This window comes from Adiantum capillus-veneris, chromosome 10 (assembly GCF_014529385.1).
Source record: "Adiantum capillus-veneris isolate H3 chromosome 10, ASM1452938v2, whole genome shotgun sequence".
NCBI lineage: Eukaryota > Viridiplantae > Streptophyta > Polypodiopsida > Polypodiales > Pteridaceae > Adiantum > Adiantum capillus-veneris.
The window spans coordinates 52,067,045-52,093,095 of NC_140940.1; positions in this window are offsets into that span (position 1 = coordinate 52,067,045).

A 26,051-nucleotide genomic window follows, 5' to 3' on the forward strand; every position below is an offset into this window, starting at 1 on the left:
CTTACAGTCTTCTATAGTTCATGCTATACAGCACGTGTTGTTATCACTTTGTTTCTCCTCTTTTCGGGTAGTTTTCACATCAGGTGCAGCATTTACCATGGCTGACAACAGCACAAATGTGTTCAAGATGTTTGCTACTGAGGACAGATTGGATGGGGGCAATTACCCTATGTGGGCTGACATGATGCAACATTTTCTTGTGTCAAAGGGCGTCTTGAATATTGTGTAGGGCATTGGTGTACGTTCTGGTTATGAGGATGTAGGAGATGTTGAGGATGTTGCAGGTCTTGCTGCAAGGATTTTTTATGTTAGAGTTGTTTAGCCTACGGCAAAACAATTGCATTGCTGTGTAAGGAGCTGGAGTCAAAGATTATGCATGAGGAAGATGATATGGACACTTTCTTTACTGATATCAAGGATATCAATGAGAAAATTATTTTTGCAGGTGGTCATTGCAGGCAGTTCCCTTGTGTAGATTATTATTGATGCCTTGCCAAACTCTTACCGGACTTTTGCTGGTACTTGGAGACTCATGACCCAAGGAAATCCTGAAGTTGTCAACTTTGATGCATTGTGAAAATTGCTATTGAAAGAGTCACTTTTGAAAAAAACAGGACTAGACAGTGTACAATTGAGCAGGTTTTTATTGCTAATTCTCAAAGAAAGGGTGGTAACAACAATGCAGCGACTTCTTATGGTTCTTCTATGATTGAAAAATCACATGTTTCTAAGGATTCTGTTGGCAGTAATTCGTCTGGAAATTTTGGTGATAAGGGCAAAAAGAAGATGCATTGCCATTATTGTAAATCTAATGATCACTTGATCAAGTAGTATTCTAAGTTAAAGGCCAAAGAAGAAAGAGGATGGTTCCACTGCAAATGCTAGGCTCTGACTACAAATGTAGCTATTTTTTAGTATTCTATGAAAGGAGACTTTGATGCTGATTTTGATGCAGAATGGGCTTTTAGTGTAGAGTGTACCTATAATCTTGTTGTCCACGATGCATGCATGTCAGTTGCTGCAAATTCACATGTGTGGTATTTTGACAGTGGTGCTACAAAGCACATTACCTCACATTGTGATTTGTTCACCTCTCTTGAGTCTATCCCTCATGGGAATTCAGTTACTTGCGCCAACAATGCCTCTTATCCGGTTCAGGGAGTTGGAAAGATTGTGCTTACTCCTGCAAATGGCAGTTATTCCACACTTATTGATGCACTTTATGTACCTAGGATCAAGAAGAATATTTTGTTTGTATCTGCACTTGTTGGACTTGGTCTTGTAGTCAAATTTGTGGATGATAGATATACAGTACATGATCTCAGTTTTGATGATGAAATTGTTACATCTGGCATTTTATGTCGTGGGCTGTATAAGCTCACTCTATATGACAAGTATGGGCAGAATTTTGCAAATGTAGTTTTGGATTCAAAGGCTATTTCAGATGCAAAACTTTGGCATCCACATTTTGGTCATTTGGATTTTGTCAGTTTGCTGCATTTGCAAAAATCTGATATGGTTGCTTCATTGCCACCTCTTGAAGCGCATGTCAAACACGTTTGTGAAGGCTGTATTTTGGGTAAGATACAGCATTCTAAGTTTCCAAAGGACGGTTTAGTTAGGGCCACATGCAAGTTGCAGCTTGTGCATAGTGATGTTTGTGGGCCCATGCAAACTCCGTCCTTGGGCAATTACCTTTACTTCGTAACTTTCATTGATGATTAATCCAGGCATGCATGGGTGTTTTCGCCTAATGAAAGTCCGAAGTATTTATGTGTTTCAAACAATTTTTGGCTATGACTGAAAATGTCTCAAAATGTACTATGGGCACCCTCCGCTCCGATCTAGGGGGAGATTATATGTCTCATGAATTTAATGCATTTCTGGCTAGTCGTGGGATAAAACACCAATGTACAGTGCCTTATATGCCTCAGCAAATGGCATTGCTAAGAGGAAAAATAGGTCACTTACAAAAAAGGCAAGATGTATGGTCAATGGTCAAGCCGCATTCTTTTTGGCTTGAGGCCATCATTTGTGTCACTTATGTACTAAACCGGTGTCCTACAAAATCTTTGCAGTCTATTACTCCATATGAAGCATGGCATGCTAGAAAGCCTTCTATTGAGCACATGCGTGTTTTTGGCTATTTGGCATATGCTTTGGTGCCACAAACAAAGCGTAAAAAATTGGATGATAAGGCTGTCAAATGTATTTTTGTTGGTTATAGTGCTGAAAGAAAAGGTTATACATTGTATCATACATAAACAAAGCATATTTTGGTTTCATGGGATTTTGTGTTTGTGGAAGATTTTGTTCGGCCCTTGATGTCATGTACTAGAGACAGTAATGTAAGCTCACAGGACATTTATGCCACTTTGTTGCCTCTTTTCAGTGGTGTAAGTACGAATGTAAATTCTGATGAGGCAAATGTATTGTCAGGACAATGGCAAGGCCGGGCTAGGTAGTGTGGAAAGGGAGTCCAACTAGGGCAAAGGGCTAGGAGCCATGCTATATAGTGGGTGGTTGGGAGGTGGACTCCTAGGTTCTAGTTCCCCTTGTCTAACATTAGTATCAAGAGCAAGGTTACTATTTTTGGGAAGGCAAAGCCGTGGTGTTGAAGAGCCACACAAATTCTTGCATGATTTTACATGTCGGGGTCAAGGAGGCCATGGAGCTCACCCTCTGTGAGGAGGACAAGGAAGGCAACGGCATGGGAAACACCTCTTGCAAGGGGAAACGATCGACAAGCGACCTGCACTAAATTGCACCCTCTCAGGCTTGCGGCATCGCGCGACCTCATTGACCATTTCACGTGCCTGTAGTAGCAGGCGCCTTCGACCACCATACAAGGCGGGGTGAGCAAAAGCTCCCCCCTCGGCGGGCCACCATAGCCAGTGAACAGTTTTTTTTTCACACCCGATGGGCGCCCAACTCATTTGGGGTTAGTGGCCACAAGTTTTTTCACCAACCAAGGGACGGTACCCACAGCGGGGTACCCCCTCCCTCTTGTGAAGCTTCGGGAGAAGCTAGGCATACTGACAGGGCCGGCAAGTGTGCGCGTATGTCGCACATATCAATGCAAGGAACTTGTCGATACACCATGTGTGAGCCACAAATGGCTCCAAGCACACAACAAGCCTAAGCTAGTAAGTTCAAAGATGGCGATGGTGTGTCACTCACCGCTCTACGCTTCCTGCCGTGGAGGATTCCTCGCCACGAAGAAGAGGGAGACGCCGCTACGTTGCGCTCAACCGCCTCGCCTCCATCGTGCCGCCGCAATGCTCTCTCTCTCTCTCTCTCTCTCTCTCTCTCTCTCTCTCTCTCTCTCTCTCTCTCTCTCTCTCTCTCTCTCTCTCTCTCTCTCTCTCTCTCTCACGCATACACACACAAGGAGATGAAGAAGAAGAAGATGGAGATGGAGCAAGAGCACTCTTCAATTGCATAAATGAGAGAATGAGTGAATTTTAGGTTTAGTTGACTTTTATATGAGCTTGCCCCATTCACACTTGGGCACCCATGGTTAGCCAACTAATCTCTTGAATGTTCCAGTAAGAGTGCGCCTCTCATCGACGATCACTCTTACCCTTTTCCTATTGGACCGACAAGCTCGGTACCTGACTCTACCAAGTAAATAATACAACGTCCGTCGTAGGTGATAGGGTGTCCGTGAGCCGTGAGGGTTAACATGCCCCCCTTCCTGATGTAGATTCCGTCCTCGGAAGCTATTGAGTTGAAGCACGTTTGTCGATGTGGAAGAGCTTTTGAGATGAATGTCCTTAGCCTCCTTCAAACACTGCAAAATCAAACAACATTGGCACAGTAATTGCATTCTCATAAGCAATTAAAAAGCATATGCAGTTATAGGTAGACAATGTGATTGGTAACAGAATTTTAAACCATTTGTCAGCAATAAAGATTAAATTGCAATATAATCAAATGCATAAACAGATGTAAAGGTAAAAAATTAAACAAGTCTGGGGTCGCTAATTTAACGGTCGAAAGGCACTAGAGATCAACTATTAATACCATGGGTAAGCTTCTTAATTTTCTCTGGTCAATTAAGTTGTTTAATCACGAGAGCCAAGTATTTCATGTTCGAGGGCTGACTAGAGGCTATACCTAGAAGACCTTGTAGTTAAGCTACCATAAAAGAAATTTCTCATGAAATCATCTCCTGACTCATTACCTTTTCTTTGACCCCCCAAAAGTATTTTCATAGTGATTCAATTTTGATGTGTGAGCTTATTTTGTATGCCTTGGTTTTTTTTCTTTTCAAGGAAAAGTGCCCACACTGGGAACCTCTAGGGCTCTAGTACCATAGGTGATACATGTGAGTGAAGTACCAAATCAAGCTGAGATTTCTCTTCCAGCTTAAGATTTTACATTGTGCCACTTTGATTTTTTGTTTGTTCGTTTTCAACATTTTAATTTTGTAACTTTGGGGTGTCATATAACATTGTTACCCTTCCCAGGCTCATCACACTAGTAAACTCCCTTTATAATACTTAAGCTAAAGGTCAATAGGGACTAAGCCCACTAGAAAGCCCTAGTACATTTCACACAATGCTGCCTAAATCGGATTAAGAACCTAAGTAACCATTGATTATTAGGAACGCATTCCCCATGGTATTAAGAGAATATCTCTAACACCTAGCTTGGTCAAACTAGCTTAGTCGGAATGCTTGATTTTTAAACCTAGACAAGTGATTATGACAAAAAAATTACATTGAATTTAATGTTTGGTACTAAGCAAATGTGTTGAATATTATGCTACCAATCACAATTAAAGTAGACAAACATGGATGCAAAAAGATAAGGGGCAATGCTAATGGACAAGAAACACCTGTTTGCGTTGATAATCGTGCTTGATTTGAAAAGTGGATGAGAGAAAGATCCCATGAAGGTCCAAATCCTAACAACAGCAACACATTCATGTACACACTAAGAAACACAAAGAATACCTCTAGGAGGCACATCAGTGGGAAAAAAGAACTTTGCTAATCACTAAACTCTAAAATAGAAACACTCCTATCGTACTAATCCTACCTACCCTCCATCACTTGAGTGATAAGGATCAAAGGTGTTTTATGACATAGGTTTTTGTTTCATTGTACCGGATGTGAATGTGTAGGTCTGGATCAATGTTTTGACTTTTATTGTGCATATTCGTTGGCTAATTGCTCTTGCTCTTTACTTTTTTTCTTTTTTGTGAGTATAAGGCTATATATACATTCCCTAAGATTGGGAGATTGAGAGATCATGGAGGAAGGTTGAGAGGGGAGTGAGTGAATGATGATTGTCAGCAAACACTCCCCCCTTCCTTGGGTATATCATACCGTTTGAAATGTGATCGTCACCCTCTAAAACCAAATGTTCCAGTTGGTAATAGGTGAGGATTTTTGCCAGTAGTTTTCTATTACCTTAGGTGCCTCATCGAGTTGCAAGGGTGGTAATGTGATCGTCACCCTCTAAAACCAATTGTTCCAGTTGGTAATAGGTGAGGATTTTTTCCATTAGTTTTCTATTACCTTAGGTGCCTCATCGAGTTGCAAGGGTGGTAACGTACTCTCCCAGGATCGAACTTGAAGTGGTTCATCAAGTGATTCTTGAACATTGGGAGGTGTGGATTCCTTTGTAGCTTTATGGAGGTCCACTATTGTAGGTGGAGGCTGTTGAGAATCTTTTACCTCTATGGATGCATTACATGAGGAGTTAGAAGCTTCATGGGACTCCCCCCTTCCTGAGCTAGGTGGAGCAAATCGTTCTTTCTTTGGTACCCAAACTAGCTCTGGAGCGGGTGTGTAGCATTCTGTGATTTTTTTCTTTCCGCGATCGTTGATATGATTTGGAGCTACGGGATTAGGCTCACATGTGTCAGGTGACAAGCAAGAACAAAATCTACGTTTTGGCACCCAGATTTGATTATTTCCTTGATAGTAGCCTTGGGCTTCCAATAGTCGTTTAGGAATCCATCGCAACATTTTCTTACTTTTCTTGGAGCACGTGGGACGTTTCTTACAAGGCTTCTTTTTTTTAGCACTAGCTATTGTTGCTAAAGAAGATTTAGGGACCCATTTGTATGTTTTCTTCGTTACAATAGGATGAGTCTTGTCAAAAGATATATGCATTGCTTCTAGCATATTTAAGGGTACGCGTGGTGGCATTTCATCCCCCTCAGGTGTTACCCAGGTCGTCCCCCTATTTCCCCAAGTATCTATGGTTGCTGCTAGGTGGACCCAATCCACATTGTCCGACTCAGTCATCCCATGTAGTACATCTATATAAGGAGAATCTTCCCCAACATCAGTGTCCACTTTACACGTGTAACAGTACTGCAATGGGGCCGAGTGAATTGTGGTGTCAGATCTATGATCAATTATGAACCTGTTTCCTAGAGGATGTGCTCGACCAGTCACAAGATCCACTCGAATGATAGAATCTTGGAACTGCAAGTAGACATGGTTTTTAAACCAGTCATGCACCATTTTTGCTTCCCTCATGAAAGGACATCCTAAGATCATCTCCGATGCCATAGTGTGTTTGGAGAAATCCATAACAATGAAGGTAATCCTTATTTATGTCCAAAGACCTTGATCTTGAGATCTTCTAGCATCCCAATAGGTTTAACAATAGACCCATTGGCCATCTTCACTATTATGGTTGTGGTCTCAAGGTGAGGTCTTCCCATAGTTTCCCATCAATTTTTAGTCACAATGCTAACCCCAGCGCCACCATCAAGGATTCCCTTCATAGTTAATCCCTTAGTAGTGATTGGTATGGTCGCATTGGATTCATCACCCTCAAAGTATTGTCCCAACTTGTTACGGGTATTTCTATAACAAGGTTCTCATCTAGGTTGGAATGTGGATCTAAGTGTTCCTCCTCTATTGGCATCTCCCCAGCTCCATCCATCTGGGCAAATTGTGGTAGCCCAAACTTCAGTTCTCCACTAAGGAAGGCTCAAAGAGCTGAGACTAGATCAGGGTCTTTATATAGTTTGTACATGATGGTGGTTCTAACTTCTGAAGACATGAAATCCATCAATTTGGCAATGTTCAACGGCACCTTCTGGACTTCAATCCCTTGACATGGGAAATATGGGATCTCCATTTCTTCGATAGGATCAAGTAGTCCCTCTGTAAACATTCTTTTCATCAAGAAGTGAGTACGCCCACTTTCCCATGACTTTAAGTCACTTTCTTCTTGGATGACACTAGGTATGGCTAAGGGTCTATGGACTTGGTGAGGTTGTTGTTTTGTTAGGAACACGGTGCCTGTAATCTGGATTTGCCTAGGTGCTGGTTCTAGATCCCTTTGGGTATCTTCTACCAAACTCCTTAATTGCTTGACTTGCTCAATCTCATCTGTAGGGTTTGGATAAGTTCCTATCTTCTTCTTGGATCCTGGCCATTGTGGCTCATGAAGGTCTTCCTTGTTGGTTTCTATCTTAGTGGACGTTTTGGTCTCCATGGTTTCACCTGAATCAGAATCTTCTTCAGCGTCGTTCATATATACGGGGTCGTCACCAGCCCCTATGTTGGTCTTTGAACTGGGGTCTGACTTCGTTGCTTTTTGCAATCTCTTTCTTCATGTTTTCTTCTTTTTCTGAGATTGGGCAATTGATGCCGTGTCTCTTTCCTCAAGAATATAATTTTGTTTTTGGAGCATCGATCGTGTGAGTACGTTTACTGGTACCACAGGTGTACTTTGTGATGGCTCCTCGATAACCTCAATCAAGTTTAATGGCGTGATCTTCGGTGCATTTGGATTATTTGGAAATTGGGCAATCAAATGATCTATGCCACATCGATTACACATGATTATTGGCATTGTAGATGTGCTCGCTTGACTGGTTTGCATTAGTGTGGCATTCTTTTGTAGCCTAATAGGAAACTCGGCTACACGATGTCGACCTCCACACTCATAGCATTGAAGAGGTGGTCTCTTAGCAGTGTAATTGATATTTTGGCCTCTTGCTGCAAGAGCAGCTACTTGATATACAGGTTTGACTTGTCCCCAATAGTCCTCCATGTAGTATTGTGGACTTTCTTTAAGCACATCCATCCCATAGGCAATATTAGGATCTATATCTTCCTCACAACCTTCCAAACAAGCAATAGATGACTCACAACCCACTTGATTCATAGAAGTGATTCTCGGATGTGGTGGTTGCGGTCCTAGCACTGGAGGTGGTAAGGGTGTTGTTTGACAACATTTTGGGCCCTAGGGACCATGTGTTGTGTTGTTTGTTCAAGAGGTGGGACCGGCATCAATGCAGGTACTCGAGGTGTGTCTGTCCATGCTAAGGTTGGTCTATTGGACATCACGCGCTTAAATACTATGCAATCCTTAGCTTGATGACCATACCTTCCACAAGCATTGCAATTCCCATTGAATTTTACTCTAAAATTAGGGCATTCACTGGTACTATGCGGTCCATAGCATAATGAGCACCATTGTTGCTCCCTTCTTGGATACATATGATTGTTTTGCGGAGCACGATTGTCTCTAAGACTCTCTTGAATAGCCTTGGTGAGATCTGTTAAAGTCATCTCAGATATCTTTGGCTCCTTAGCAATAGGCTTTAGGGTCATTGATTGATGCCCTGATGCTTGCGATCTAATAGATTTAGGCTCAACAGACACTCTTTCTCCTTGAATCATTAAATTATCCTCCAATTGGATCGCATTGGTGGTAACTGCTTCCCAAGTGGTGATACCTCTAATGACTAGGCCATTGTAGATATCCTCATGTTGTAACCCCCTAATGAATCTATCAAGCAATTGGTTTTTGCTGAAGCGCTCATTTGGATAACAACGAGAATTCAAATGCTTCAAGCGACTTATAAAGTCTCTCACCGACTCTCCTTCCTCTCGTTAGGCTTTCTGGAGCTGAGAGGCTACACCCCAAAGCACTCCCTCTTGTATGTATTCTTTCAAGAACAGTCTCCTAAGAGTAGGGTAAATCATTTTTTCTTCCACCCTTAGGGTTCTATACCAATCCCCTGCCTTCCCACTTAAGGTTAGTGTTGGCGAATACGCCGCGACGGACGTCAGCACAGCGAGAACTCACTTAACAAGATTTTTCAGCTAAGGAAGAAGCTCGACCCGCAGGCGCGTGGAAGCAAGCATAGGGTTTCAACCTACACTCGACCGACTCTCGACTAATTCATACAGAGGTCTCTACCCAATGTCTAAGCTACAACTTTCAGGAGTGCATAAGAGGAGATTTCCTACAACGCTTTCAAGAGCCGAATACCCATCAAACGTTCTCGAAATGCCACAGAACTTGAAGGAGACCCTACTAACACCAATAGGTCACTCTCCCTAAGGTCCATGAACCAAAATCCCTACCCTAAACACCTGGTGAAAAATCACGTAGGATGTCTGGTTGAAATTTGCAAGTCGTCGTTTTCGAAAACTAAAGTACCTAATGTGTAGCTCTACTCGATGCGAACGCGTGGATATGCTAAAATGTGAAAACGGATAACGTATGCTCACCGAATCACCAGATGTAGCTCGTGGGTCGAGTTCGCAAAACCAGACCGTACACCCGCAATGTAGGTATTGGCGTGTAGCTCTCGTCGGGGGCAACACGCTGCACTTCTCCGCACTTGATTCCGACCACCGGTGCACACGTAGCATCAAGATGAAACTCTCACTCTCTCTCGTACACAGTACACTCACTCACATAGACAGAAAAAAATGGACAAAAGGTTTTTTTCATTAAGCTCAAAAGTGGTATAAATACCTTACAATCTCAAACCCTAATGTTCCAATTTAACCATCTACTCAATCTAAATGTCAAAAATGGGATACAATCTGGAAGCTTCTGTAAGCCCCACTATTTACAAAGGTGAAATGATGGGTTTTCTCAATTAAAGAATAATTACAAAAAATAATATTCCATCGAGCAATCATTCTCCGTAGGGTGTGTCCAGCTGCTAACACTCCCCCCCTCCTAGTTGATGTCGTCCCCGACATGGCATTTGAGCTGCTTCTTTAATGTAGGCTTTCGCGCATCTTTAGAAGGGACTCATAGCGCGCATGTTGAGCGAGTAACATCGGGCCGAATATATCTGTGTTGATGGTGAAGAAGCCGGTGTAGAAGGCTTCTTCAAAGGCCTAGAGGTGATAAGAAGGCAAAAACATAATCCTCTGATATAGTGCATGTATCACCTCGTGAGAAGGCTGAGCAGACAGATCGTATGCACATCTGTATGTATCTTGAAAGAAAAAGATATTGTCTATCGCCTGGCCTAGTTTGAAGGTTTCGAAGACTGCCAAAAGGGTTTTACATATTTTTCTCAGCGTGATGCAAGATAGGTCAGGCGAGCCAGTGAACAATTTGATGGTGCCCGTTAGGGTTTTCACCATGTATTGCTCACTCATTCTCTCGCCTGCCTTCAAGCCTGACAGCTTTGGGTAATTGAGCCAAGTGGGTTGGCTTCTCTGCAATAGCCCTTGGGCTTTCCATGTCCTCATCCTTGGTAGAGGGCAGAAAATGAGGTTGTCTCTTATCACTTTAGGTGCCGCTACCAGATGGATTCGATATTGCGGATATTTTGTGAGCCATATCTTTCTCCACCTGGGTTGAGAATGCACTATCAGCTTGACTCCGTCAGGTTTGGAGATATCTGCTTTGTACAATGGCACTGTTGGCTCCTCTTTTATCCGTTTGTTGATAGTAGCATCTTCATACTTTAGCAGAAGATATGGGAGAGAAGGATGTAGCCATTCACGTTGAAGGACATTGGCATCTATCTTTTGAATGTTCATCGATTTAAACACCCTCTGCTTTACTACCGCTTCTATGGCTTTCTGCAGCTTTTCTTCTTCTTCTTGTGTCAGATCCTGGGGCTCTTGTGAGGGCCCCACCAGGATGTCCTCTTGCATGGTGGTGTCCATTGGATCTGACACATTCTCTATGTCGATTTCTTCCGTTGCTTTTGGCCCGGTGCTAAATTGTTGCTCTTCAGTTTGATGTTAGCCTCTCAGCTCATCTATCTACTGTTGAAATGCCCTCTTTGCTTCTTCCTCTTGATCTCCCATGTTCACTAGGAGGTCGTTCAGATCGGCATTGATTTTCTCCGCCTCCTTGAGCTTTCTCTTGACGTCTTCATTTTTTGCTTGCCATCTCTGAAAATCCTCATCCATCTTTCTTTTTACGGCTTCTAGGTCATTTTTCATGTCCTGGTTCTCTTCTTCCAAGCGGTTTTGCATTACCAGAGACCCCTCGACCAGCATCAGTCTTTGCCTCTTCTCCAGTGTTAACTCCTTTTGGATTTCCTTCATTTGTTCTTCATACAAATCAGTCTCTGAAGTTGTGCCAATCGAGCTAGAAACTCTGACTCTGGCCGGAGATGCTCTCAGCCTTTAGATGGTCTGATCTTTTACTTTAATCTGATCTTTCACCTCGATCACTTCATGCTGGCTTGCCTCATGCTCTATCTCGGCCTTTTCCTTGGCATTTCTCAAGGTTTCCACCTCTTTGGACTCTTCAGCAAGTTGTAGAGTCAGGTTGTCCCTTTCTCTCTCTGCATCTGTCAATGACTTGTTGGTTTTCTTGTATTCTTCCTCTGCTCTTTGAAGCTTGTGTTCGGCTACTTGATTTTGTCGTTCCATCTCTTGGCATCTTTGTAATGTCGTGTCCAGACTGGCTTTCAGCTTTGTTTGTTTCTCTATATGCTCTTGGCCTTGTTTTTGTATTGAGTCGACTTCAGCCTTGATCTAAACTTCATTGGTTTTGAGATTATCAATCTCACTCTCCGTGGCCATTGATCTTGCTCTGAGCCCGGTTAGTTTTTGCATTACCACATCCCAATCATTGGTCGGTGGCTGTAGGTCCACTGTATCGGTGGCCATCTCTTTCAATTCCACTAACCGAAGGCTCTGCATCTATTCCGTGGGCCTTGTGCTTGTCAACTCAAAGGCTACAGTAGCTGCCTCTTCTCGAGAGTAACCCGACGCCAGTAGATCAAGAAATATTCTTTAAAAAAAATCTTTTGGATCTAGCTTATCCTCTTTTGGTTTAGCTTCTTCTTTCTACTCTTCCTCTTGGCTCTTCTCTTGCTTGGAACCTTCTTGTTCATCCTCCTTTTGTTGGGTTTGTGGAGGGCTAAGAGGAGGTGGTGATGGGGGTGGGCTGGATTCCCGGCTTGACAGAGGAGTTGGTGGCTTTTTCTTGAAATCTCTGTCCGCCTTGGTCTTTCTCTCTCTTTCTTGGCCTTCCTGCTCTTCTAGCAGCTGCCGTCTTACTTCGTCCACTTCTTCTTATGTAAATGGGATATTCGGGATATTTTCTGTCGTAGCATCTAGGATCTCAAACTTTTTGATGTAGTCTTCGAACCTATCCCGGTGAACCCTTCAAGATGATCCCGATATGGCTTCCAGGGATGGCTTCCACAACTCGCTTAGATCTCCCTTGAGTGCTCTTTCGGCTCTGAAGTTTTCCATTAGTCTTTCTAGCCGTGCCGCTTTTTGTGACTTGGTTTCTTTGATCGGCACTTGTAGACTTTCTTTCTTTCCTTTCTTCGACTCTGGCGGCTCTTCTAGCACGGTCTCTAACCAGCACTTCAAACATGTGTCTACTCTGGGTGCCCCAGGAGGTTCTTTGTCTTTATCTTCTTTCACCTTTAGCCAATCATTCTGTGAGGGACGTTTAGGCCCATTTCCTTTGGCATGCAATGCTCCATAGACCACTTTTGTTATCGACTCACCAGGTATAATATAGGTGGGATTTCTGTTCCCCATCTTCACCAGGTTGTCATGGATGTAAGCAGCATAATTGATCACTTTTGGTTTGCTCTTCTACATTGCCCAGGTGAAGGTGGTAGCAATGGCTCCAGGTGGCATCCGGTACTTTTGTGGCCGCTTTATACACATGTGGAAGTATTGGTTGTAGAATTGGCTCATGATAGCCACTTTTGGGTTTGCAATATCTCTAAATGTGTAGTTATTCTTCTTTTCCGAGTAGACTTTGACTTCATCTCGCCTCTTTGTCACACTATCTCCTTTGTTTGAGATGTCAAGTGCGGCTGCCACCACCCTCTATGTGATGAAAATCATGGTATCTGGCTTGCCTTGCAGATGGGTGACTCGGGCCACTCCATCTTCTTTGATAGTGGTTAAAAATTCCCACACTCTTTTGATGTCAATCTCCGCTGGCAAAGCTTCAAAGTAGTTATGTAGATCCAGCTTCTCTAGATAATCCCCCATCTTGCTCCTGACAAATTCATTGAGCTCCCGTGGTAACATGGGTAGCTCCACTGCATTTCCTTTAGGATCTTTGAATACGCCTTGGTAGATTCTCAAATCATTGGACTCTCGCAAATCATCCTGAATCCATGTGCTTGTGGGCTTCAGAGTTCCTTCTGGGATCACAAATGGCTCTACTTCTTCCAAGTAGTCTTTTATAGTCATCCTCTTCTTCTTTGCAGGTGATTTTGCGGCTGCCATGGATCCTATTGCACTCAGTAGTCCAAAGTTAGCGTTTTTTCCATATTAGCTGATAAACTGAGTTCTAACTATCCAAATGAATTGAAAATTGATAATAAAACTTAAAAGGAACGAGGGAAACTCTGCATGTGCTCACAGTAGCTTTCTGGCTAAAAATTATCATTTAGACATCCTACGTGTAGGATGTCTACCTTGCCTGTTTTTTATAAAACTTGACAGGCTGGTGGTCCTTGACCTGTGCAACATGGCTATGTGATTGGAATTGGGTTTGGGCATCAAAAAGTGCATTTTTTGGCAGATTTAGGCTTTAGGCTCACAAATTGGGTAGGATGTCCTCTTCAGGTAGAAAATGATATTCAAATGGGTTGAAATTTGATATACAGGCTTCTTGCATCATGTTAATGGCTCTCGTGAAGTTAGTTCTTGCACAGAAGGTCAAAATCATACTGGAGACATCCTACGCGTAGGATGTCTATCTCATCAAAATGGCTTGAAGTTGGTTCTGAGGGTAGCCCTTGGCATGTGGAACATGGCCCTGCTCTTAGATTTTAATTTGGATAAGCATTGGTGTTGTAAAGAGCATGTGTAGTGTTTTTAGGCTCAAAAAAGTGCATCTTGGAGGTGTTGGGGGCCAAATGTGATGGGAATGGCTTGAAACTTGATACATGAGCTTATGAAGGTGTTATAAAGAGATCTGGAACTCAAAAATACCATCTGGGGGACAAATTGGTCATTTAGACATCCTACGCGTAGGATGTCTATTTCATCATTTTTCACATATGACTCCACAGATAGCTTGGCAATGTGCTCATGAGTATGTTGAGTTTGGTTCCCAAATGTGGCCTTGAGACATCCTACACGTAGGATGTCTCCTCATGAAATTTATATTGGAGGTGCTACTGGTGCCTGCCCTGAGCCCCCCTGAGTCCCTTTTAAGCCCTATTTCAACAAAAAAGTCAAATAGATAGAAAGAAACTCCCTGTGTGGATTTCAGAGCCTCCGAGCCGTTTTCTCACTCTTGGAGTGCTTTTCGGCGATGAAATTTCTTGATTTGTTGGTCTCCATAGCTTCACGATCCCTTGCCATATGGTTTTTGTCGACTTTGGCTTCATCGGAGCTCCATTCGGCAATTTGTCGCTCTGGAAGCACCCGTGGTTGTGTTTACATGTCATCGATGACTTGTGGTGGTCTACCACCATAGGACTTGGTTGTTGATGTTCTAGGAAAGACGCTCGTGAAGTTTGGTGGCAAACGGACATGCGGTTTGGCCGTGAGAGCTAGTTGACGCTTTGTGTGTCTGATGTCGTTTCTGAAGCTTAGTGCCGCTTCGGGTCGCCTTATGGCCATGCGGGCTATATAGACTTGTCGAGCATGTCGAGATGCTCCTACCCATGAGTTTTGGTAGCATTTGGGTGCCTTTCCGCCGATTTACCATTTGGTGGCCTCTTGCAGGGCTCTAGAAGTTAGGGTTTTTCCCGATGGTTTTCCACCGCCTTTGGGCATTCAAAAGTGGTGTCCTATGTTTTAGAGCATAACTACTCCCCTGTTCATACTCACAAGCACGACACAGACAACATACTTATCATCCGATGACACGACTAACCCGTAGGTGCACGTAGGCAATCTCGTTAGCTTGTCAGGCTGAGACCAATCTACACATACGCACTTTTGTGATGCATCAATCACTAACCCTGGTAGAATGCAACCCAATCTATCCCTAACCTCTCACAACACCGTTTACACTTCCAATGAACTCGGAATCACATCAAAACTTCTAGGCACCATCCTCTCAATACGATATACTTACCTATAAGTCTAATCTCACCATATTTGAACCCTAGTTATCTCGAATACAGTAGCGATAGACTAACAGGTCATAATCCAAAAGTGGGCGAAACTTAAGTTCATGAGTATCTATGTGTAGCTAATCTCTTTCTCATTCCATAAAGCACTTGATTGTTGAAAACAGACACTGTTTGTGCTACTTACAAGCAAAACAAGCTCGAGGAAGGATCGATCGCGAACAGCTCGAAAATGTGAATGCGTGGCGTGGGCACGAAGCTCTCTGAGAGACTACCGTGATGGTGTAGTCACGTTGTGAATCCAGTGAGGGAGAAGCGCGTAGCGAAGAGGATAAGACTCTCTCTCTCTCTCTCTCTCTCTCTCTCTCTCTCTCTCTCTCTCTCTCTCTCTCTCTCTCTCTCTCTCTCTCTCTCTCTCTCTCTCTCTCTCTCTCTCTCTCTCTCTGACTCGTACGACACAGGATTAATATTCAAAAAAAATGTTAATCAAAAATGGTTCTAAGGTGACTTTTATACTTTAGTCACCTTAGCTCAAAAATGTACATGGGGTTCTCTTACTCATTATTACAAAGTGGGAACAAATCTGAGTCCTTACTAACTGATTAATCTTTACATGACCCAGACGAATGGATCAAAATGATAAGACGTCTTTGACATAAAATGGGAATTTGATATGCTTTACAAGATGGCCTCATTACAACAGTTGGACAAATGGGGCTCCAACACTCCCCCCCTCCTAGTTCATGTCTACCACGACATGATCGTCTTTGTCTTCAGTGTCGTTGTCATCCTTCTTGGTTTATTTGATGTAGAAATGTATCATATCGCATAGACTCGCTTGCCATTAATGGGCCAAAAATTTTGGACTTGTACATGAAGAAGCCTGTGTAAAATGCTTCTTCAAAGGTTTGGAGATGGTAGCTTGGCAGAAACATTAGCCGTCTGAAATAGGCATACAATACTGGCTCTGTAGGTGGCCCACTTAGATCATATGACAGCTCTGAGATGCTTCTTTTGGTATTCATATACTCTAAAGTCCAGATTTCTGAGAAGACTGTGAGACAGGCCAAAAAGGTTCGAGCTATTTTACATAGCATCTTGCAGGATAGGTCGGGAGAGCCTCCGAATTCTGCAATGGCGCCCTGAAGGGTTTTCACCATGTAAGAACCGGATATTCTCTCTCCCTCTGCACGCCCTGTCAATACTGGATAATTTAGCCATGTCGGATTTCTGCTTTGTAGTGCTTTATGTTGGCTGTAGGTGTATGTTCGGGGAGTTGGGAAAAAAGTTCTGTCATTCCTCAGCTCAGGCGGTGCGTTGACTAAGTGGATCAGGTTATTAGGATGATCCAAGATCCATTGACGCCTCCACTTTGGCTGGCTGTCTACTATTTTGTTTTGTTGTTCCCGATCCTGTAATTCTCCTTCAAACACTGGCACTTGTTCTTCTTTTGCGAGTTGCCGTTGATGTGTTAGAGTTTCGTATTTCAGCGGAGCATAGGGTAACATAGGGACATTCCATTCCTCCCATAGCTCTGCTGCTGTTTTGCCTGATCTGGAGAGGCCTTGTAGCATCTCCTTTTCTAGTTGCATTGCCTTGTACCATATCATCTCTGATTTTTTTTTCCATTTGCTCGTCCAGCCTCTGCAGCTCTTCCAATCTCGTGACTGAATCTTCGTCGATTTCTTGGTCTTTGGAGCCAGTTTGATCAGTCTGTGTATCTGGGGCTTCCTGATCATCTGATTCTCCCTCGTAGTCATCTTGACCCCCATATACTTCGGCAAGTCCAGCCAAATCCGTGGCTGCTTGCTCCAGGTGCACTCGTACCTGTCCTTGATGTTGCCTTGCAGTTTGAAGACTTGCGATTTGCGCAGCCTTTGTTCTACTATTGATTTGGAGAGCTTAAAATTCCATCTCTTTTTGAGCTGCAGACTCCTCTAATTGTTTTACCCTGATGTGCAAGTTTTCATTTTCTTCCCTGAGTGATTTGGAAACAATGCTTTCCATTTCACTGTCAGGAGCTGGTCCTTGTTGCTGTTCACTTTGTAAGTCTGAAATTTGCCTTTGTAGTTGATCCTCTGCTCTAAGCGCACTTTAGGCTATCATTAAGCGTTGTTTTCTTTCCAACTCTAGCTCCCTCTTCAGTGCAGCCACTTCTTCTTGTGGGTGGACTACCGGTGTTGTTTGTAGCGACGTTTTTCGTTTCTTAGCTCATTCGATTTCCCTTGCTTGTATATCTGTTACTGCCCTCAAATCTTTGACTTCAATTTGTAAGTCATCGATGATGACTTGCAAACTTTTGACTATCTCCAGCGCATCTTGCTTTTCTTTTTCCAACTTATGGATGTGTTCATCTCTGTCACTGACATCTTCAAGGAATACGTTGATTGTATCTTCACAAATGGCATTGAAATCTTCAAACTCCTGTAAATTGTCTTTGAGGAGATTTACCGTGCTTTTGAGCCCCAAGATCTCAGCATCTCTGATGCTGATCAATTTTAGAGTGTCATCTCTTTGCTCCTGTAGTCTCATAACTTCTTGATGGGTTTTTTCTAACTTCGTTTTGTTGGACCTGTTCTGATCAGCTAACCATTGACTCTGCAGTCTTGTTCGGTTTAGTCATGTCTCCATTGACTGCAAATCTTCATCTACAGTAGCTTCCAGCTCAATTTCTTGAGAGGAGGAAGCTTTATCTTTTGTCTGATCCACCTCCTTTTGCTTGCCTTTATCAATTTGTGATATGGTTCCAGTGTTTGGGTGAAAGACCGTGTGTTCTTTCTTCCTCTTCTTCTTCACTGGGTGGTTTATGAACTCTCTCATCACGATGTGAGATTTCTGAATGCGAAGGAGAGTCAGTAGGTGGTTTAGATTGCCTCTCACTTGTCTCTGGCCTTGGAGATGGCGGTGGTGTTTCCTGATCTCGTGAAGTTGGCCTCAACTGATGTCTCAAAGTTTGGAGATCCTCCTCTTCTAGTAGCAATTCTGGTTCGTCCCTAGCATTTCTTTCTTGGATGTAACTCTCGAACCAGTCCAACTCATAAGCTGGGTTGATTTTATTCTTCATTCTCAGTGTGTAAGTGCTACTAGAAGGTTTCCAAGTGGCACCTACATCGCCTCATGGAGATCTCTCTAGAGAAAATCCTTCCAGCATCCTTTCCATTTTTGCTATCTTCTGCAACCTGGTGTTGTTTTCCATTTCCGCTTTCCGCTTCTTTAGTCGGACATCTTCCTCTTCAGTTCTTCTTCTTCTTCCATCTTTTCTTGTGTACTTCTTGTTACTCTTTCCAACGTGCGTCCTCCTATGGTGTTAATAGAGGCCAGTACTTTCCTTTGTGATCTGTCTTCGATATTCTCTCTTAACACCAGCCAGTCGATTTGATGGGGAGAAGGTGGCAGCTGATCTCCCACGCCTATGGCTTGGTATATGATTCTGGTGAGGACTTCTCCTCCTGCAATGTAATTTGGCTTGTCCTGCCTTAGCTTTGTCACTTCTTCAAACAGATATGATGCGTGATCTATATAGAACTCATGGGTCATTCCCATAGCCCATGTCAGTGTGGTTGAGATGCTTCCGTTTGGTGTAGTGTATCTTGGCGGTCTTTTGCTGTAGCTCAACAAACACTGACTATAGATCTGTGTCAGTTCTCTTACTTCCGGGTTTGCTATGAGTTCGAAAGATGGTAGTTTGGACTTTTGCGAGTAGACTGTGAGGTTTTTCCTTCTTTCTCTCATGTTGGCTCCTTGATCAGACAATTTCAATGCCTCCTTGATGATTTCTTTGGTGATCTGGATCTCCATCACTTCATTATCCATGCCTGCCACTCTGCAAGTTCCATCTTCTTGGATAGTCTCAATTAGGTGTTGTACCCTCTTGAAATCTATCCCTATTGGTGGTAGTGATACAAAGTTCCACAAGCCAACTTTTTTGAACCATGACCTTTGCGGTGATCTTTTCAAGTAATTTTCTGCCTCCTTGGGGATCATCACTGTATCCACTAAATCTCTTTTTTCATCCACATATGAACCTTGATAGATCTGAGAGGATGCTGCCTGTTGCACGTCTGCAAGTATCCAGGTGGCCGCTGGCTTTAGTGAATTGGGTAGAAGTGCATAGGGTATTGCACCTTCCGTTGCTAGGTTCTTGCCTTTTCTTTTCCCCAAAGAAGCATCCATGGATCCTGTAATCACAATTAACAGTTAATGTACAAACATAGTACTTCTCTTTTAAATTGATTACCACTTAATCATGCATCTAGATGAGCCTTCTTAGTCCCAAGATGAGTTAAGGTAAAATGTTAGCAGATAGACAAGATCTTCCATCGTGCGACTCTGACGGCTTCAAATTAATGTTGTTGGTGAAGGAGAACAAGTCCAAATGCCTTGAAATTTTCTGTGGTGTATGTTCACAGGGCATGTAAGGTCACTCTATAATCCCAAACTGAAAATCAGTTCATTTGCAACTTTTGCTTAGTCAATCGCGATAGACTAGCCATCTTTTGACAAGGGTCCTATTTTGCAGTTGTGCTTCCACCAATTGGTTTCTCATACCTTGCACATGATCTGATCCCATTTTCACCTCAAATGAATGTCAAGTGATCTCTTTTTGGATCAACTCCCATTTTTTCCAGATTCCTTCCAAGGAGATGTTGGTATATCTCCTTCATTTTGTGTTGTTTTGGGCTCAAACTTAGTGGGTAGTCTTCTTGCATCATGCTGAATCCAACTGTTAATTCAAATTTTTGGTTAGATGGCCTAGTATCCCTCTGCTTACTCTATCGCGATAGACTCGTACTCAGTGTCAATTTGTCATTTTTTGGCTCTGTGATCATCTGTCTGCCTTCTCCAAGTTGATGTAAGGTTTCTTGACCTCTCACATGTGAATTTTAACTGTCTGCCCTTGAGATGTCCTGTTACGACTCTGAGTTGTCGTCATGTCTTTCTCGGCTTGCCATATGAGTCCATCATGTCACCAAATTTGGTGTACTGCCTTCATGTGCTTTCCCAAGTCTGTTTTGTGAAAATTTTGAAAAGTCTTTCCCCCAAATATTGTAGTAGCAAGTCTATCGCGATAGACTAGGTTATTTGGCCAAAAGAGATCCCTTTTGCACTTTGATTTGATAATGGTGGTTAATATTCCTTGTTAGAACCCCTCATGAAGCCAAAATCAAAATTTTACTTGTCTAATTGTAAATTCAAGTCTATCGTGATAGATTAGTACTTAGTCATTTTTACCAGTTTTTTTTTATGTTAGTTGACCACAATGGTGTTAATAGGCTCTCCTAGACACACACATCAAGTTTTAATCAATTTAGAAGAGTGTACTCCCTGTTTGCAGCACTTAGCTGGTCCTGGAGTCGAAGTAGACCACTTAGGTGATGGTCGCCGTTCCTTTTGGTCATTGTATGACTCCGGTTGTCTTTTATTTCGTTTTGACCTTCCATCAAAGCAGTCGGTTGTTGTTTGGGTGTTTACAACACCAAAAACGACCATTTGGACATCTTTCTGGCCTGTTGCTGGCATTTGCCCTAGTGGAAGAGCTTTTTTCCTGAGTGGACACATTCCATCTCGTAGTTGGCCTCTTTTGGATGTACCTTGTTAAATTTGGTGTCATTTTGTCATTTGGTCAGCTCGTTAGAGTATCGTGACGCTTTGTGCAGTTTTCGTCAGATAGGGACTTTAGGCTCCGTTTTGACAAACTTTTTCATGGTCTAACCCTTCAGTCGGTTTGTCGAGGTTATTGGCTTGCTGTCTATGAGTTTTGGCTCATTTCCGATCACCTTGGTTCAGTTGCCCTTTTGCAGGTCCTGTGAAATTAGGGTTTTCTGAGCGGCTTCCTTCGCGCTTTCCGAGGTCATAGGCTTGATCCCTAAGCTATAGGCATTGTGCATTTCAATTTTGGTTCCATTTGGTGGCCTCTAGGTCTCCCTAACAACCGGTCTACCGTATGTGTGCACAGGTTGTGGTTGTGATTGTGATGATGGCGAGGTTTTGCGACTAACTGAAGTAAACAACACTTAGAGTCAGTGTTGACCAGCGTACCTCTCATATCTGATGTTGATCTGGTGACCGTGCGCGATGGATGAGATTCTGGAAGTCTCAACTGCTGTAGGGAGCTCTCTCTCTCTCTCACAATGGAAAATGGCTCAAATGACAGATTTCTAGCCTAGCCTCTCTATATGTAATCGAGACTCCGACACAAAATTTTCCCATCTTTTACCTATGGCCATAACTTTTTGCGATATGCGGTTTAGGCTCGCAAATTTCCTGATTTGGACCTCGGTTGCTCCAGTTCTACAATTTTTGTAGATTTCTCCTGTTGGAGGTCCCTTCATGACGGTGGTCATTTTGCCCTGTCACCTTTGCAGTCCCTATTTTTTCTATGTCTTCTTTACCTTGCTCCGATCAGGAGTCTCTTCTTTTGTGTTTCCATCTGGATTACGGATTTTTTTCTATAATTTTTGCTAGAAAATGGCTAAAATAAAGCAAATAAATCCCAAAATAACCCAAAAATAGCAATTCTAACCTATAAAAATACCAATGAAAAGCCAAACACTTTGTAGCTCACTTTTTTCTCGTCTATGTACATTCTCACTCATAATCGTCAACCTTGCCCTATTTTTTGCTGTTTTTAAACGTTTTTTGGCCAGATTTGACTCTCTTTATAGTCTATACACATCCCTAGGGGCTCATGTATGATGATTTGGTCCCCAATTCTGATTAATTACGAGGGCATATTCTTTTTCCCAAAATCACACAATAAAACGCAAAAATGGTTGAAAAATTGCTCACAAACATTGCCCTCTAATATATATCATGAGTCATGAGTCCGCATTTGGAATGCCTCCCCCCCTCCTAGTTGGAGTCCTCGCGGATGACAGGGTATCGTCAAGGGTATGTGCTGTGCATGGGTGTGAACTCGTGCTAATGCAGTCCTTGTAATATATCCCTATATGCATGTGCAGTCAATGCATGTAGAAAGAATTTATGTGGTGTAAGAGGAAGGTATAAGCGATTCGCTTATTGGCATTTGTCGTTGAGGTTTCCTGTGGTAGCTTGAGTTGGCTGGCAGATTTTCTTTGCAAGGAGTAGTTGTAAATCTGCCGCTCATTGTTTGATTGTTTTTCATTGGTTTCGAATTGGCGTATGTGGATCCTTTGAAGTCGATATTGTCGTATATTTTGTTGCATTTTCTGGTGGAACATTTTTTCTTTCTCCTTTGATGACTTGGGTCTTATAGATCCTTGTAGTTTTTATTGTTGATTTTGTTTGTTTCCTCGTGCTGTTTGCATGTGTGGCTTGACATTGACAGTTGTAGATAACTGCTCGATGGTCATCTTTGGCCTCCCTTCTTGTGTTGTTGGCCTGTTTTGAATTGGCAATTTTGGCCGCCATACCAATATAGTCCGTTGCGTAATTGACCGATTGACTGTGGTTCTTTGAAGTTTTGCTAGCTTTTGGTGTTTTGTCTGTTCTTCTGTCCCCTTTTTTATAGGAATTAGGTTGTCTTGACCTATCCAAACTTTGTATTTCCTCTTTTGATGTAATTGTGCCTCGGCCAGATTTGTACACCGTACCCAAACTTGCCTAGTTCCCTGCATGGTTGTTGATTTTTGATAAGACGTTGTTGGACTTGTAAACTCTATTTGTTGTTGGGCATATCCTTGCGGTTGTATTGACTCATGTTTCCTCTGACATGTATTGGTTATAAGATAAGAAGGGTTCTGAAAAGTTGTCATTTCGGAACAGTGCTTCATTAGTATCCAAATCAATGAATACCCTATTAGCTTTCATCCATGACACTGCTAAGATACACGGCGTTGCTGATTTACTTGGTGGCAGTACATGGAATTTTGTAGTGTACTGGTGTGCCTGCACTGTGATTGGTATTATAATAGACCACAACGTGGTCACCTCATCACTCGATGCTACTTTCAACCGGTGTGTCTCTGGGATTGTCCTCATTGGTCCAAGTTTCTGAAAGAGCTCAAAGCTGATGACGCTCAGTTTTGCTCCAGTGTCAAGCAATGCATAGATTTCAACTTGTTTTGTGCCCGCATAAGCTTTTATGTAAGGACTACACCACGTATCTTCCAAGTTGTCAATGATGCTATCGTCCTGAGCCCTAAAGTTTGTCATGGTCTTTGCTAATTCTTCGCTTTGTATATCCGCTTCGTTTGTTTGGGATGTCGAAAGAGGATATTTGTCAGTCATCATTGGGGTGACCATGTTTATTTTCCTGAGAAACTGCTTTCGTTTAGCAATCCGTTCCGTGGCTTCTTGTTGTGCCTGGTCCTGAATTCTTTGTTGTTCCTGTCTATAGGCTTTTCCATAATGCAATTGAAACAACATTTCCGGTGTTAAAGGTAGATGATATTTTTTTAAACGACACCCACTAATCCAGTTCATCATTTCTTTTCCATCTACTCTCGACAGTTTTACTGCTCCGCTGGACGATATTTCTTGGATCAAATAAGACCCCATTCCCCTTTTCTTTAGCTTTTTGGCATGCTGTTTAAGGGTGTATACTAAGACATAGTCGACCGTTTTAAAGTCCTTGTTCTTGACATGTTTGTCAAAAAACTCTTTATGTTGTCTTTTTTTTGCATATATGGCTGCTACAGCATTGAGTCATAACTCATTTAATTTTTCAAGGTCCTCTAACCATTCTGAAAGTTCATGCCCCGTCCAGTCCAATTGTGTGGCTACCCTTAGTGTGGGGATCAAAAAGTCAATAGGCAATATTGCATTTAACCCATATACCATATTAAATGGTGTAGCATTGAGTGTTGTTTTATATGGAACTCGATAAGCCCACAATGCCGAATAGTGCATCTGATCCCAATCTGTTCTTGTTTCACTAACCAGTTTCGTAAGAACTGTGCACAATATTTTGTTGGTCGCTTCCGCTTGGCCATTGGCTTGTGGATGATAGGGTGCAGATTTGCGATGAATTACCATAAACTCATTTAAGAGATGTTGGATAACTTCATTTACAAAGTGTGTCCCTCTATCACTCACCAGCTCGATTGGAAGCCCATAACGTGTAAACACATATTCATATAAGAATTGTGTTGTGGTTCTAGCGTCTGCTTTCGTTGTGGCTTTTGCTTCCACCCATTTGGTCATGTAATCCGTGGCCACTATGATATATTGTGCTTGTGAACGATACGCTGGTGGAGTGATAGGACCAACAAAGTCCAATCCCCATTTAGCGAATGCTCGAGCACTCATTATTGGCCTTAAAGGCATTTCGTCTCTTTTAACTGGTACCTTAGTGCGTTGACATTCATCACACCTTTTCATGAATTCTGCTGCATCTTGAATCATGGTCGGCCACCATATACCTGCAACCATAATGATTTTTACGGTTCTCTCTGCTGAAAAATGACCTCCTGCTATGCCTGCATGAGCTTGTTCCAATAATGGAAAGTAGTCGTTTTCATGAGGAACTAATCTCAGCTGGTCATCAGTTCCTCTTTTATACAATTGGTCACTAATGAGGGCATACCTATTCGCTTCGATTTGTAAAGCCTTTTGTCTGGCTTTAGACCAATCTCCTGGCAGCTCCTTATTAGTCAAATATTCCACAATAGCATGACTCCATGCGGGTGCTACTGTCACTTGGTATAATGTGGCATAATCCACAGTAGTATTGGATGTGCAAAAGTCGCATTTCTTGATGTACTTAGCTACATCGCCTGCCATTCCTGGCCAATACACTCCAAGTCTTCTTAGTTGTTCATACATCATTTGATTTCCTCTATGGAATCCCCCTGTTTGTGTATGGGCCTCCTCTAGATACGCTTCGTACTCCTCTGGTACTATACACAACCTTAGAATCCCATCGTTTCCATGATGGTACATTCTTCCCACAAGCATTGTGTAATTTCGTGCTTGTCTAACGTCTTGCACCGTGTGTTTGTCATCAAGATTCATTCCATATGTCAACAACGGAATAATTTGCTCTGACCATTTCGGTACCATCTCTATATTAAACAGGTATGCGTCTGGGAGATCATCATCTACCGCAGTAGCTTTTTCGCCATGTAGTAATCGAGAAAGGTAGTCTGCTCTTTGATGAGTTTTTCCTTTCTTAACTATTACCGTAAAATCAAACTCCAGCAACACAATGAACCATCTTACAATTTGTCCCGTGTTACAAGGTTTGTTTACTAAGTACAAGAGTGCCTGATGATCCACAAAGAATGTGAATTTGTTCGCGAGCAAGTAATGCCGAAATTTCTTTACCGCATATATCATACCCAATCCTTCTCTTTCAGTGGTAGTATAATTCTTTTCTGCACTGTTGAGTTGTCTACTAGCATAACTGATTGGAAAATCTGTCTTACCCTCCCCTGGTTGTGCTAATATACAGCCTATTGCAAATGCCGAAGCATCTACATCTACATGGAAGATCTTTGATCAATCTGGTGCTTTTAGAATTGGTGCAGATACCAGTGCATCTTTTAGTTTCTGGAATGACTCCTCACATTCATTGGTCCAATTGAAGATCGTGATTAGACTATACAAGGGTTTTGCTATTAAAGCGTACATGTAGATAAAACGTCGGTAGTATCCACAATGTCCCATAAATGATTGTACCTCTCGTACAGTGTTTGGTCTTGGCAATTCTATGATCACCTTTACCTTGTCTTCATCAGTGGTGATTCCATTAGCCGACACTATGTGGCCTAAGATTTTACCTTGTCGTACCATGAATACACATTTTTCTGGGTTGAGGTAAATCCTATACGTTTTGCATTTTTCGAATACCTTTCTAAGATGATCTATA